At 34.6% G+C, this 17,264-nt stretch overlaps 1 protein-coding gene across 2 annotated transcripts in view; it reads left to right on the forward strand.

Moving 5' to 3' along the window:
- The window catches only part of LOC149572306 (putative GPI-anchored protein At1g61900), a 109,816-nt gene that overhangs the window by 55,410 nt on the left and 37,142 nt on the right, over positions 1-17,264 (forward strand). The gene's annotated exons all lie outside the window — the stretch shown is intronic.

The following is a 17,264-nucleotide window of genomic DNA, read 5'->3' on the forward strand; positions in this document are numbered from 1 at the left end:
AATTTTGATCGTTTACATGACCTATTTTTGAGCAAGTCATTTCACATTATGTGATATCTTTTGCTAGAAAACACATTCCCTCTTGCCTTTAATTGACAAATATAATATTTTTGATGCTCTTTGTTTCATATCAACATTGAGATAGAGACATGTGGTTTGAGGATATATGAAGATATGAAATTAGATTATTTCTTAAATTTGTATGTGTGCATTAATTGTTGGTTTCTTCTTGTTGGGGTTTTTATTACTTTCTAAAATTTATAAACAATTCTTCTACTGCACTACATGGGTTTCTTACCTTGCATAGCACAGTTGTGTTTCTAAACCATAACTTTTAAAGTATTTCTCAACATGGAAGTCAGAAAACCCTTACTGCAAGAATATTTTTCCAAATGGTATCAGTCAATCTCATTGCCTGCCTCGGAGGGTTTAGCTAGGTTGGTATGGCCCAGCATATTTCTGAGTTCAATGATGAGGTCAAAACACATGAAAGTGTACACCTGAAACTATATACATATAAGATAAGGTGTATAAATCATTCACTTGTTTTACCAAGGGGTTTCTTATGGAAAATTAGTGTGCTGGCTTAGGCTGGGACATAAACAATCACCTTAACCTATGAAATGTATATCTGAAGCTATATACATATAAGTTAAGGTGTATATTTAGCCTCTTGTTTTTAAAAGGGGCTTTCATATGCAAAATTGGTGTGCTGGCTTGTGCCAATACATAAACAATCGTTTTTAATTTTAATATACACAATAAGATCATTGAGCATAGTTTAGAGACACCTCCTAGATTGAATTTTTCATACAAGCAAACTGCATTCAAAACCTATAAAATAACTTTTACCTTAATAACTTTAACTCAAGGAAAGCAAATGCTGCAAGCTTGTTTTATTATAATTCTTATTCCTTGCCTTAACAATTTCATTTATACAACAATTGCTATAGTATTTGAAGATATGCCATCCATGTCTTTCTTTGATTTTTTGCATTTTCTAGTTGTGGTATTCTTTGTTTGATGGAGTCACTCTGTGATATCTATCGAATGAGCCTTTTGATTTAATAGTATGCAATGCATGGGTTTGCTTGGTAGTTTGGTAATTTTAGCTTGTATCATTAGATTGGATATATTGTAAATAGAGTAAGTGTAGATGCATTGCGATTTGCTATCAAGGTTTGTGATAGCAACTGAAACTCCACACTTTGATACAAACAGTTTGTTGGTTCCCAAAACCGCAGATTGGAATCCTACAAGTCTTACCAACTTGATGCTGGGATATCCAATTGGTCATGGCCAACTTGACGGAATTGAACAATGTGATTTGAGTTCCTTGTGCTTTTGGCTTTGCAAGGCCAAGGCAGGTGCACCTGATTTTGAGCAAATCACTCCAGTCCAAGATACTTATAACAGATCGATTAGAATTTGAATGTAATAGAAGTTTCCCTAATGATAAGGATTAGAGAAAACTTCAAACTTGCAAATTATGAATTGATAATACTAAATGAATGTATGAATTTGAAGGTGTTCTAAATAAAAATAATTATTATAGATGATTGGAACAAATGAATATATTAATTCTTCAAAGAAAAGATATGAAATAATTGTCAGCGTATGGATTATGAATTATGAATAACATAAAGACCAGTGCTGAAATTAAAAGGGCGATAGAGTCAGTATTATAAGTTTAAAATGTACAACTTTATAAAGTTCTATACACCTTAGTCAAACAATTTAGTAATCAAAAAACAACATATCAAATATATGGACGTGATTTTAAAATAGTCTAGAATGTATTTTATTCTTATGGTTAGGAGACAAACCAAACACAAATATAGAAACAATTAAGTATTCCACTATATCTATGATGTTTGATTTTAACTTTAGAATGTATTTTACTCTTATGGTTAGGAGACAAACCGAACACAAATATAGGAACAATTAAGTATTCCACTATATCTATGATGTTTGATTTTAAAATGCTATAATTGTCCTTGTCCACTTATCTATCATATAAATTATTTATAGAATTTAAAATAATTATAAAGGACACAACTTAATAATATTTCAACTCTAGAACTTAAAATAAATAATTATGCTTACATAATATGCTGGAAATAAGCACACTAGAGCCACTCCTTATAGATGATCAATCCAGATCAATCTAGTGCAGTGTGACTCGAAAATAGCATAAAAATTTATTCAATAATCCAACATCCATGAGCTTAGTTCAAAAATTCCATTTCTTTTCTAGTTGAAAGAATAATATGACAATAGTGTGTATAGTACAAAGTATGCAATTTTTTTTGGAAATACATATGAATTGTATCTTTTGCTTCCAGATTTATAGAATTAGAAGGGTGTCGAGTGCCTTTCAAAGATTTGCACCTTTTCTTAACAAATAACTAAAAACTTGGATATAATTTTGATTTAATATGGAGGGCATTCTTATAACTTTGTCTATACTTTTCCTACGTGGTGGCCTAAATGGTTTGAATAAATTGCTCCATATGTGAGAATCCTATGCTCCAATTTTAGGCAAACCTTTCCTCCTTCGCATATTTAGAATCACCGGGCTCTTCCATTAACTGTGACATATTCAGCATGAATGACACGCCCTCAATAGATTATCATCTGGAAGTGCTTGATTCAAGAAAATGTTCCTATTTGACTGCTTCCATCTTCTAAGTCCACACGGGGTCTTTCAACCTGCAAGAAACAATAAAGTATCATCAAAATGTTTTAATAGTGCTTTGAGACCTAACTGTGGTGGGAGCATGAAGTTTAAAAGGCGAAACATCTGTTCATTCACGACTGACGGAATTTACGTATGCAATCCGTCTCCTATTCAATTCGACCCCTGATGGTATCCTTAGCACCGTTGTCTCATACAATAACTCAGGTCCTGTTTGTGGATGGATATATACATGCTTCTACTCAGGCCAAGTATACTCGTCCTTTTACTGATACTGATAGATGTTCATCCTCATAATGATCATTGTCAAATGAATCTCTTAACCAAGCCAAAACAGAGGCACCTTGGGAGTGCTCGATGACTTTCATCTATTTCTCATTGTTATTGCTTCGTGCGTCAAAGGCATTGTTCTACCATATATTTTCCTTGGTTCTGACAGCGCCAATGGTATATAGAAAATGTAGTAATTTCATGAATTGTTGGCTACTTCATTATTTTGGAAACAATCATAGTTTGAAGACAGTTGTTGTCTTGTCTTCATTATTTATGCGTAGAAACTCCAATCGCTTCATACACAATATTCTGATATGCACTCACTGTTCTTTGTCACCGTGCATTCTTTATTATGCTTGATTTTTTATTGACCTTCTGACTTCTAGGGGCACTGTATGTGAAGGATTAACCTTTTGAACAAATTATCATTGGCAGTAATCTTCCTTGCTTTATGCTCCTTGTCTTGTTTAGATGCCAGTAATGGTATTGGTTCTGACTCTAATGATCTCTACTGTGCTGTTGAAGCTTCAATCCGCTAACTCCTGGTGTCCGCTAAGTATGGATAATAAAGTATCTCTTGGTCCATATTTGTTTTCTTGTGGATGTAGGGACTAAATCGTTGCTCATCCTTTAAACAATTCCGTACTCTTTGATTGCAATTATTTTCAAGATTAAATCATAACATCTTCATAGCCTTCCTACACATGGCGGGATTTTATCATGAAAGTTGATTAATATTTATTCTATTTACTAATGAAAGTTTGATGCTTATATCTCTGCATCTCTGTAACATAGCTTTGACAGTAACCTTCATTATGCTGGAGCTGCACTGTAATAATTCATCACTTATCAATGTTTCATGCTAATAAGTCATCCATGTTTGATCTATCAATCATATTCAGAATAATGATTCATTGGTTGAAGCCATTTCATAAAAACAGCTTAAAATACATAAGCATCCACCATAGGAGAGACATCTCCAAATCGAATGTATTTTAGGGGGAATGTCCAAATGTTCCAACTAGAGATGTAGGTAGTATTGGTGACGCACCTCTGGCTTCAGGTTCAAGTGATGAATATGTGTAAGAACCTTAAGTTCAGGTAAGAACTTTTTTTGTGGTCTGCATATTCATTTTCCTTATGGCTGCCTTCTCTCATTGAAATATCGCATGGTAAGCAGCACCAAAATCACCTCCACTTGAATCTAAGAGATGATAACTTATATTTAGATTTTGCAATCTTAGAATTACTCCCTCTTTACCTTTGCATCTTTCAGATTTTTATCATAACTATCCAACATTATGTTCCAAACAGAGGCAAAATTTTGTGGCTCCATCACAGTCGGTGGACAAATTAAGAATAAAAACTCATGTCAGCAATGAATACACTAGAATTTCACAAATAACACTTTTATTATCTCAAGTAAGTTGGGCATAAAGCAGTGCAAGAAAGACCTTGTATAAGTCAGCACCATTCCCTGCCTGTGGATGTAATGTCCCCTTTTCAAAACAAAATTAAATGATGATGGGAAATAAATATCCAACATTATCTTAGAATTACTCCCTCTTTACCTTTGCATCTTTCAGATTTATATCATAAATATCCAACATTATGTTCCAAACGGAGGCAAAATTTTGTGGCTCCATCACAGTCGGTGGACAAATTAAGAATAAAAACTCATGTCAGCAATGAATACACTAAAATTTCACAAATAACACTTCTATTATCTCAAGTAAGTTGGGCATAAAGCAGTGCAAGAAAGACCTTGTATAAGTCAGCACCATTCCCTGCCTGTGGATGTAATGTCCCCTTTTCAAAACAAAATTAAACGATGATAGGAAATAAATATAAGATTAAACAATTAAATAATGAGAAAATACATAATTAAATCAGTAATTGAATAAAATAATAAATAATAAATAATAATACATTATACATATAATCAGTTAGATTGTTATTATAGTAACGAAGAATTATATTAATAATTACTAATAAATAAATAAAAAATATAATTGTAATTAAAATACATGGATATATATCCTGTGATGTCCCCTTCTTAAACATAGATTCAATAATAAATAATAGTATTTATTTAATATCATTATATAATGATAATAAATTATCACTAAATACATAGCAATAAAAGAGAAATAATAGATAATAAAATAGAAAAATAAATAAGACAATATAATATAATTCATTGTAATGAATTGAAAATAATTATGATTATAATTAAAAATAAAATAGTATATAATATCAAAAACCATAGTATTATCATATAATATAATACTATTCATACAACATTATATGGATATTATTATACAGTCATATTGTTTATTACTAATACACATATTTGCTAAACACTATAAATAATAATATACAAACGATATACTAAAGCCATTGTATAAGTGAAGGAGTCATGTCCCATACCAAAGGGTATGTTGAACATATACAATATGACTTGGGTCCATTCTCAAAGGGAAAAAGGGACAGGGAACATATACTATAATTTGGCAGACCGACTTAGCTTTGGCCATTTCCATAATAACTTGATCAATCTATATTTTGCGTTGACAATGAAAACATGAAGATCACAATTCAGCAGAGACTATAATAGCGATTACATATGAGAATAATATCAAATATATTCTATTCAATTGCAAAATGAGTTTTCACAGCCTTGAAGTCAGAAGCATACTAAGATCCTATACACAAGATCACATTCACATTTAAAGATCACATATAGAAATCACATCATTCATATTCTGGAGGCATATGAGTGGGCACAATTGGAAATTAACATCAACGGAGGTCTACAACCAAAACATACGAGTGAGTAGGGAAGAAAGATCTCAAATAATGGAGGAGGAAATTTGAGGTTCATTCCATGAAGACTCTAATTTGTAATATACAATGTTCTAGAGGGACGTGTCCCCTATGATTTTGGGGTCGTACCTATCCCGGGGATGAAACGAGGATGCAGGGACAAATTTTTGCTGTCCCCAGAGCCAGTCTCCTTTTGTTCAAATTCAGAAACGTCCCCGAAACAGTCACGTTTTTTTGTAGGAAATTTGGGGACGACCAGCAGCATCGGGAATGGCTTTGCTGTCCTCTATCCGTCCCCGCAACTATTGGCTATTTCATTTTTCCAGCCAGTCCGGTAAAGGCAAAAGAACACCCCTACAAAATCATTTAAAAAAAAATTTGCTGTCCACATGGGCCCCTAGTTGTCTTAAAGAAATTATAAAGATATGCAAACCATATCTGGTCCGTTAAAATACTAAAACACTAAACTCTTCTACTTGTTTTTAGATTTGACATACTTGCTAAGAGGAAGAAGAAAACATAGAACACCAGCAGCAGTGAGGAAAGATTACATTTAGTATTTACTACTAATTAGTTGGACTTCTCTTTATTTCATTATGATTTCATTCATGATACTTTAATCCTTTAGGCATTTTGATTTTTGCTATTTATGTATGTGATATTGTTATAATGGAAGTACTCAGTTTTTGTCATTTAATAATTTTCCATGTATTGATCTTCCAAAATCTATGGTGAATGGTTTATCAATGTTATGGTATGCATATTTGAATTGTCTCTCTATATTAAAAAATCTCCTACGTTTTTAATTGTCGTCCCCTGAGGTCCTGTCCCCTAAATTTTGGCCTTAACTGGTACTCTTACCAGAAACACATCCCTGTCCCCGTCCAGGAAACTCTGCGGAGAATAGGTAATACATGATATAATGATGGAGAACATAAGTAATATCCATCCTCATCTATAATATGGCATTCTATGCTGAATTTAATCCAATCATCAGGGGGTACCACCAGCAAAAAAAACCAGTGTGGAGATCAAGTTTCAAATCAGCCCCTTTGATGAAGTAGAAATCATATACAGTTTGAGTTTACAGTGAATGGTTATTTTCAATATTGATGAGAGAATTAGTATTCTGAGCACTGAAGATAAAAAACCAATATTTCACCTCTGTTCCAAGATAGATTATTGCACCATAGATATTAATAAAATGCCAAGCTAATATTGGAGCAATTTTTTTAGGAAGTATGTTTTGTGGAAGCCTATAGATTATCCCAGGATCAATTATAGCTAGCAATTTAATCACCTAATCAGTAGACTTAATACCTAACCAATAATTATTAAGTTTGAGTCTAATAAACAAGGAATTGTACTACTCATTATACTAAGAATTCAGTGATGTACTTCTCTGACTGTTATTTCAAGGGATATATAATCAGACAAAACATACATTAGTAGGAGAGAAGTATTTTCATAAACAGCAGGTTTTAAGGGATTAGTCCAAATGCTCTCCCTTGACCTGACTCTTATGAAGAATAGATTTATTGAAAGGGTATCATTACAGGGACCTTATATATGATCTAGTTTCCTATTCTCTAATTCATAATTTATAAAGACATGAGCATAGATACTATATGTGGAACTGCTATTTAAAGGGTCCACAGGTAGCTGCCCGGGTGGAAATGTGGGTTTAAATGTTTATAAGTATTTGCCAACTTGCTACATTTAGCCAGCAAGTAAATAACAAAGTAAGTTGACCCTTGAAGTGTGGTTTTAACTGTTTATAATCATTTGCTTGCTTATCAAATGTTGCGACAAGTGAAATTATAAAATATGCTAGTCTCACATGTATTGACTAAGTTACTGAATTGAGGTTGGTGCAGGTATGTGGGTTTGATGTGTTATGACAATCTTGTTAGGGGCTGGTTATATATTCCGGGTTTGTTTATTCAAAAACATATAATAATAATAATAATAATGTTTTAAATATATAATAATGTTTTAAATTATATAATATAAATAAATATAAAATGGTTATGAATCTATCTTAGTTTACTTTACGAAATAATGTATACAGATAACTAATAAATATATATATTTAAATATAATTTAATGATAATATTAATATTAAAAATATTAATAATATCATAACTAAAGTATTATAATATAAATATGTTTTAAATACTTGTACGCAAAGCTGATTTATTTTAATTCTTAAACTGTATCTTTTGCCGCACAATGTTAAAGTGAGTTGCAGTTTTGGGGGCCACCAGAAAGGTAGTTTGAGATCAATTCTTCCATTTGCATGAGCATTCAACACTTTAAAAAGTTGACAAGAATGCAAAACTAACTATGCACTTGCAATGAGAGCGGGGTGCATTGCAAGTATTTCAATGCCATGTAATTTTCGCTGATGAGTAAGAAGAATATAGCTAACCTCCTTTCTCCCCTTTGTTGTTTGCACTTAGCTGTTCTTCCTTCATGCATCACCCAAAAGTTGTTATGTTGCTTTTCTGGTTGCACTTTAAGTCTTTTCATGGCTAAAAAACTAAAACGACTCGTAATGTGCCTCTGAGCTGCTAGGTTGAGTAATGAAATTGCTTGAGTTTGTTGCAAGAAATTATGAATGTTTTTGGCAAGAAAATCATTTAACCTAGTTGAATCTGTAGGCAATTTGAACTAGGATTAAATTTTGGGATGTTACGTACCCAAAACATGCCTATATATGTGCCTGTGCCGGTTCGGTAACTTTGTGTTGAAATAATACCATGTTACCAAATTTATGAAGCCCTGGAATTGGATTTGGATTGTTTTTGAAACAGATTTTGCTGCAAAATCCTGTGGGTTGATCTGTAAGATTTGAGCTCCAAATATTTTGGGTTTGGAAGTGCCAATTTCAGTACCCTCATCAGATTCATTGATTTCTAAGGGTTTTGCTATAATTTTTTTTTTTTTTATCTTTTGTTTTTTGATCTTCATGCATGGTGCATAGATTTTTGCCAGCAATTTGTATATGTAACTTGCCCTATTGGGAAAACTTATTGGCTGTTGGATTGATTGCAAGCAATCTTCTTCTCCTGTTGAAATGGGGAGCTCCCTTTTAAAATAAGCTTGGAATAAAATGGGGTACGCTTATAAGTTGAAAGCAGCAAAGATGATTATATCTAATGAAGGGTGGGTACATAGTCTTACAAGCAACTATTTACTTAACACAAATCCTACGTAATTATCTCAAATCATCACCAGAATATTTCCAAAATAAGAAAAAGATCATTCTGTGATGAGCAAATGGGTAGACAAAAGTTGCCAATATCTCTCACAGCAATGAAATAACATATATGATAAAGAAAACCATTGCACATTCAACACAATAACAATGCACAATTTCAGAAATGATGATCCACAATACACTGAATTTCTGTATTCAATTTCCAATTACAGAGCCAAAAGTCTCTTTACATATCAGTTTTACAGAGTCTGTATGAGAATATAAGAAATGTCTAGAATTTCACCAAAACGTTTTTCTAATCTGATAAATCACTAAAATACTTTACCTAAAGATCCGCTGTCAATTTGAAGAGTCTCTCTCCTATTCTGAACGTAATTGAACCTTGAAAATCAATTACAAAAGAAATCCCTTCCTTGCCCACTACATACTTGTAAATGGTCTTTTGATTAATTAAAGAATTTTCAAATTCCAGCCTCGTTGTACTTCTTTTAATTCTTGCTCATGTTGTACTGCCAAACAGCTCAATTCTTTATTGATTGAATAAATGTCGTCATTTGATAGAGGATCAACTAATGATGGAGATTGTTGTTTGCGATAAAACCAAGGCAGCTTCATTTTGTTACAGAAGTAGATCTCTCAGACAATTCGTGCCTCCAAGCTTGGTCTAGATTTTCTGCATATGTTATCTTTTCATGGGCAAAGAGGTCAAACTCATTGAGCTCAAAAGTCACAGCCATATGTGCTAATGTTACAATGGTGATTACTTGATTTTATTAGAAGAATGAAATGTACATATATAGAGAATACATTTTTCATGTTTCCTAAAGAAACAATTGATCATTGAAGACTGAATTAGAAACATATCTAATCTACCTAAATATAAATTGTTAGCCATAAAATTATATATGCAAATATTTTAATTTTATGCTAATACCTTTGCTTGATGGTCGGTTTGTCAACTACACCAAGTTGCCCCCTAAATTTACAAATTTTCTGGGCCCTGAGACCTATATAAATGTCTACAGTCTGATCCTTGATTGGAACATACTGCCATTGTGCTGAGCTATATTTCTACAAGGTTTAATGACAGTGAAGCTCAACATGCTTGATTTGCTCATGGAAGACTGAATTTTTGGAATGTTTGAGCAACCCTTTTTTGTCAAGGACCTGCTTGAGATGTGTGCATGTCAGAAAGTGTCTTTCAAAGCCATACTACATCAGAAGCTGCTTTGTTAGTTCACTGATACTCTGCTTCAATTGAGGAAAGAGCTACCACCTACTGTTTGTTGTTAGTTCATTTGTCTGTGAAACCAATGAATCTAGGATACTTTATGCGAGATGTAGAAATCAGAAGAACAAAATTCCTCTCCATTGTTTGATCTAAGAGTTATTATTTGTTACCCTGATTTGTTTTCTACAAAGGCATGATTTTGAGTTTGAATCTCAGGAAATTTACAACTGGATCCTCCTGAACTAATTGAGAGAGACAATTTCTGCTAAAATGCCCATATTGCTCATGATAGAACTTTTTGATGGAAGAATTTTTGGCTTCCATGGCATGCTCATGAATATCACTAGTGTCAATAAGTCTGTAAAGACCATGATCCTCAATACCAAGAACAACTTGAGCATGTAATGTCCCTTGTAAAAATATTTTCTAATTTAACACTTTAATGAGTGAATTATGTTTGGAAAGTCTTTATTCAAAATGACTAATGAACTTGTTGACATGGCGGAGATGTTTTCAGGTTATAGAAAAGTTGGTGAATCAAATGGGGATTGCTATTAGCTCCTTATGATTAATATCAAGGGTAGATTATAATCTGTATTTGAAATATCCCCTTGTCATGTGATCAACTTGCCACTGTATAACTTAGAATAACAAAATATTTATTCAGAGACTGATGCTGGTGTCCATTGGTGGTTTTCTTTTGATTCACTATTTTGATTATATAAGCAATGTAATTCACAGCTCAAGCCCTCTGCTGCTGACTGGTATCCTCTTCAATTGATGCCTATAAATGAGTCTCCCCTTTATGCTCTTTGCTTGGTGGCTGCAGAGATGATGAGAAAATTTTGATTTACTATTTTCTAGTACTGTGCTCACTGTTATCTGCCTGATGATACTCTGTGTTGGATGTTGCCAGTCTCCAAGCTTCTGTGGATTCTATATCATGTTTTATGTTTGTCATGACAGTGATTATATATGATCAATGGTAGGAAAAATACTAATAATGGAGCAGTTCTTGCTAACTGGATAATTATCTAAGTTTCACTGGTAGTGATAATGATGATTATAGTAATGGCCTGAGAATTCTCCTGAATGTGTGTGCCAGAATGTTGCAGGGCACCTCCAATCAACTCATTCCCTGATTAGATTTTTGACTTCCTGTTTGAGTGTCACCATGCTGACCTGTAGCTTGAACGACTATTCTGATTCTTCGCTAACTTCTATGTTTTCCTCTAATTGATCAGATTTAGTTGATATCATTGGTTGTCGATTGTCTTCTGTCATTTTCATACTCTGGTCCACGGGCAATATATCTTCCTGTGAGTCTATGATTTAAGAGTATCTTTGTTGACTCAACGCGGAATTAATTTCTTTCCTAAATGCTTAGTATATTGATTTTTCTTGGCAGCTGACAATCCTGATCGAGATCTCAGTATCACAGATATGAGTGTGTTTGTGTTGATTCCAATCCACTCCTCTTCAAACCTTCCTTATTCACTGTTTGTACCCATCATCTATTCTTTGCTGACACTAAGTACCATTTATATCATCGTCGAATTTGTTATATATATTACCATGATACTCATAACACCGTCTCTGGTATTCCCATTAGTGATGCCACAGTTCTTTCCAGTCATTGGCTGGCTATACTTTCTCTCACTAAGATCTTAGTGATTCATACTTAACATAGCTTTTAATAGTATTTCCAGTCGTACTCATATGATTTTCTCTACCCAGATGTCTTTCCAAATGCTCATCAAACTCATCGTCATCGATCTAGTTGGCATCCGAATTAGCCTTTCCCTCCTACTCTCCGTTATATTGTCTCCATATGTCTTATTCCTCGCCCTATTGCTGTTGGATAGGATTCCCAATTCAAGGATGCCTGGTCTATTCCGTCTTCTTTTGTATATGCTTCTCTGTATATAATTATTCAGTTCCAAAATATATCTCCTTCATACTTGATAATCCTCCCTCCTATTCTGTGTAATCTTCCTCTCTAATATATAAGTTAAAAGTTGTGACTATTCATAAGTCTACATTTAGCATATTGGATATTGGTTTTGTTTATATTAAAATGTTTGGTTAGCATATATTTATATTTTAATTATAATATATATTTAAGATAGGCTAATAAGATTTATTACTAAATGTATATGTTATGCATTATATTACGTACCAATATGTTTATAATAATCAGATAATAATAATAATAATAGATTTATTACTATGAATGATATATTTATTTAGGAATTCTTTTATATTGTTTTACTAATACAAGTAGTTATATTATATTATACTATTTGCATAGTACCATTATATATCAATTGATATAATATAATATTATATCAATTTGATAAATATATTAAGCAATAAATTACAATATTAGTGTATTTATTTATTATTATTTTAATAGGTATTATTTATTAAGTTCAGCCCTAGAAATTGGGGGCATTACAGAGCACATTGTAATGTTCACGTCATAAAATAAATTATTAATCAAACTATTGTTACTGCGACGATTGATTTAGTATATCTTGGACCCATTTTTGTTTTTGTTTCCATAGCTATGTGTAGCCGTCAGCTATCTTTGTACACCCTCAGAAAGGTTTTCCCGACAAGTATTTAAGCACCACTTGTAGGTAGTTGTTGGTATGCAATTTGGATTATATTTCTTTGTTCTGCAAATTCCCGTTGGTATTCTCTGTTGTTCACCATTTCGGAAGTGAAAGATCTTCCCTACTTCGCTATTCTGGTTTCGGCAGGATTTAACCCTCACCCTATTCCATTGCATGTAATACTTCGCTTGGATTTGGCAAATCGGAGCACCATCTTTTGACAAATATTAATTGAAGTTTATTTGTGTTCTAATCGCCATTATTGTTTGGTTTTATCTGATGAATTTGGATCTCTTAGTTTAGGATTGCATGATTGAGTTTTCCCTTAAGCCATACACCACCCCCTTCCAATAGCACGAAGCCCATTTTCTTCGTACTACAACCTTACCCTATCGAATGGCTTGACAACTCCACATGCGTACTTCTGCTTCATCTTATCGTACGACCTTTACTCTATCATACTATACGACCAGCCCACCCCCTCACCGTACAACCATTACACCAACTCCTATGACACATATTGCCTTCTCCGTATGGCCAACAGTTGTTCCCTCAACCGTATGACCCTCATATTCTACCGTATGGGCTCCAAGGAAAGAATGGTACAACATCCTAGGCATCTATCGTACGACCCAAGCAGTCCATACATCAACTTGGCCCAATCATACATCTCACCCTGTACACCTATCGTGATCTAGTGCACGTTTGTTTGGAGTTAAAGGAATTTGGGAACATCTGGATCTGCTATATCCTTATATATAACGAGACATAAGAAGAGCACCTGAAGCATTTGGATGAAGTCCTACGGACCATGAAGAATCAATCTTTGTTCGCCAATCGAACCAAGTGTGAATTCGGTATTACATAAATATTGTACATGGGGCACGTTGTTAGTAAATATGGAGTATAGGTTCATTAGGAGAAGATTCAGGCTATCCTTGATTTACACCCCCCCCCCCCCCCCCCAAAAAAAAAAAAAAACAGTCTTGGAGTTGTGAGGATTTTTTGGACTGTGCAGTTATTACCAGAGGTTTGTAAAAGGATTCTCTCAGCTCAAGCGTACCATTACCAAATCTGACAAGAAAGGGCTGCTTCTGGTGGAATGAAAAGGCGTCACTCACTTTTGATAAATTGAAAGAAGTAATGAACACTTGTCCCGTACTTGTGTTACTTGACCTTTCATTCTGGATTGTAATGCATCCAAAGAAGGCATTGGCATGGTGCTGATGCAAGATAGGCACCCCATAGCTTTTGAGAGTTGGAAGCTTATGCAAACAAAGCACTTATATTCTATTTATGACAAAGAGATGTTGGCCATCATATACGCAGTGACCAAGTTTTGGTAGTTTTTGGTGGGTGGAAAGTTTGTTGTTCGTACGGATTACAATAGTTTGAGATAATTTCTGGAGCAACAGGACTTGAACGAGAGGCAATAAAAATGGGTAAGCAAAGTTCAAGATTTTGATTTTGATATTGAATATGTGAAGGGAAAGAACAATGTAGTTGCAGATGCTTTGTCTAGGAAACATGCCATCTGCTTACTGACCTAGATTTTAGCTAACTAGAAAACACATTTGTTGGTGGAATATTCCAAAAACACATTTGCATGTGAGCTAGGATGGCAACACCCAGGATGATCGATACAAAGTGGTGGATGGCATCATTTACTATAAGAATCGAATATACTTAGTGCCATAATCCAAACTGAAGTAGAAAATTTTGAAAGAGGTACACGACTAACCCTTGGTAGGACACCTGGGCTTCCTCAAAACTTACAGACGTCTCAGGGAGAGGTTTTCATGTAAAGGTCTTAAAGGTGACCTATTGTAGTATGTAAGAGAGTGTATGGTTTGCTAGCAAAACAAATCTGAACATACTCCACCTGCTGGGTTAATGGAACCTCCACCTATTCCAGAACAGAAGTGGGAAAGTATCTCAATGGATTTTATTAGTGGACTTCCCAAGGTGAACGAAAAAGGATTGTATTTTCGTGGTGGTTGACAGAGTGACGGTTGATAGATTGACAAAGTACGCACATTTCTTCGCCATCCCCCCAAATTTTTAGGCCGCACAGGTAATGGATCTATTTTTTAGAGAAGTCTTTCGCCTACATGGGTTACCTCGAAACATTATTAGTGCTCGGGATAGACAATTCATTAGTGTCTTCTGGACTAAACTGTTTCGGCTAGCAGGAACATAATTGTCGCCAAGTACTAGTTACCACCCTCAGATAGATGGACAAATAGAGATTGTGAACATGTGGCTTGAAGGCTACTTTGGGAACTACGTTTCGGCACAACAACGAGTGTGGGTCAAATGGATGCATTTAGGGGAATATTGTTACAATACAACTTACCACATTTCCATCGGGATGACACCTTTTAAAACACTATATGGTACAAACCCCTTTCATTCATTGGCATAGTAGTGGGTGATAGTTGCGCACCAAAGGCGAGGGACTAGCTTCAGGAGGGACATGACATCCTGAGATGCTTGAAGGAAAACTTACAGTGAGCATAGAATCAACAAAAGATGTACGTTGACAAACATTGAATAGAGAGAAGATTCGAAGTGGGAGACTTGGTCTATCTTAGACATCAGCCATACCAACAATCAACCTCATTGAAGGAAAGTGGGAAAGAAAAACCAAAGCCACGATTTTATGACCCTTGTTGTGTAGTTCGCTGCATCGGTGAAGTTGCCTATGAGTTGGAACTTTTAGAGGGGAGCCATATTCATAATGTTTTTCATGTCTCCTTCTTGAAGAAAGCCGTGAGACAGAATGTCATGGTAGCTGCAGTCCTTCTGCTGCTCAATGAAAAAAGGAAGCTCATATTGGAACCTGCTGAGATCATTAAAATACGTGAGAAAACCCTGCAGAATCGCACGGTGAAGGAATATTTGGTACATTGGAGACACTTGGGCATTAGACGACGCGACGTGGGAGGGAGAGCACATTCTTTAGCATTTGACATTGCATTTTCTTGAAGACAAGAAAAATTTGGGATGGGAGGACTGAAATGTTCCCGTCATAATATAAATTAATTGATCAAACTATTGCTAATGGGTTGATTGATTTAGTATATCTTAGACCCATTTTTGTTTTTGTTTCCGTAGGTATGTGTAGCCGTTGGCTATCTTTGTACACCCTTGGAAAGATTTTCCCTATGGGTATTTAAGCATGGCTTGGAGGTAGCTATGTTACCCCAGGTTTCTAGGACGGGGGACGTGGGGATAGGGAAATGGGTTTCCGGGACGGATTTTTTTTCTCAGAATAAAAAGTAGGGAAAATTTAAAATATACAGGGAAATTTTAAATATTCATATAAAAACATAGATAACACATGCTTATATAAATTATAAAACCTTAACATATAATGTTTGTGTTAAATAATTTAACTTTAGAGTTCACATGAGAGTGAAAATCAAAGAAATTATCAAAACTAAAACATAAATTTTATGGGACAGCCAAGGGAAAGGTTTCCGAAAGTTTCCGATGTGGGGACGGGGTCAATTTTTGCCGAAAACGCATCCTCGGGTAACATAGGTAGGTAGTCATTGGTATGTGATTTGGATTATATTTCTTTGTACTGCAAATTCCCATTGGGATTCTCTATTATTTGCCATTTCAGAAGTGAAAGATCTTCCCTATTTGGCTATTTCGGTTTGGGTTGGATTCAACCCTCACCCTATTCTGTTGCATGTAATACTTCGCTCGGATCTAGCAAAGCAGAGCACCATCTTTTGGCAAATATCAATTGAAGGTTATTTTTGTTCTAATCTCCATTATTGTTTGGTTTTATCTGATGAATTTGGAACACTAAGTTTAGGATTGCATGATTGAGTTTTCCCTTTAGCCGTACACCATCCCCTTCCCACAACACAAAGCCCATTTCCTCCGTACTGCAACCTTACCCTATCAAACGGTCTGAGAACTCCACATTTGTACTTTTACTTCATCTTACAATACGACCTTTACTCTAACATACTGTACGACCAATCCACCTCCTCATAGTATGACCATTACACCATCAACTCGTACGACCCATATTGCCTTCCTCGTACGGCCAACAGTTGTTCCCTCAACCATACAACCCTCATATACTATTGTATGTCCTCCAAGGAAAGCACTTACAACGTCCCAAGCATCTACCGTACGACCCAAGCAGTCCGTACACCAACTTGGCCCAATCGTACATCTCACCTTGTATGCCTATCATGATCCAGTGCATGTTTCTTTGGAGTTAAATGAATTTGGGAACATCACACATATGTCTTGCAATCAACAATACTGCATTTGTGCAACTGAATACCATATGTAGCCAAGGAGAGTGTCTCATAAGCTGATTGATAGAGAGAAGGTTGAGTTCCATGCTTGGAACATAGAATACATCGA

Source organism: Cupressus sempervirens, chromosome 2 (genome assembly GCF_028749045.1).
Source record: "Cupressus sempervirens isolate cs-2001-9-10 chromosome 2, ASM2874904v1, whole genome shotgun sequence".
NCBI lineage: Eukaryota > Viridiplantae > Streptophyta > Pinopsida > Cupressales > Cupressaceae > Cupressus > Cupressus sempervirens.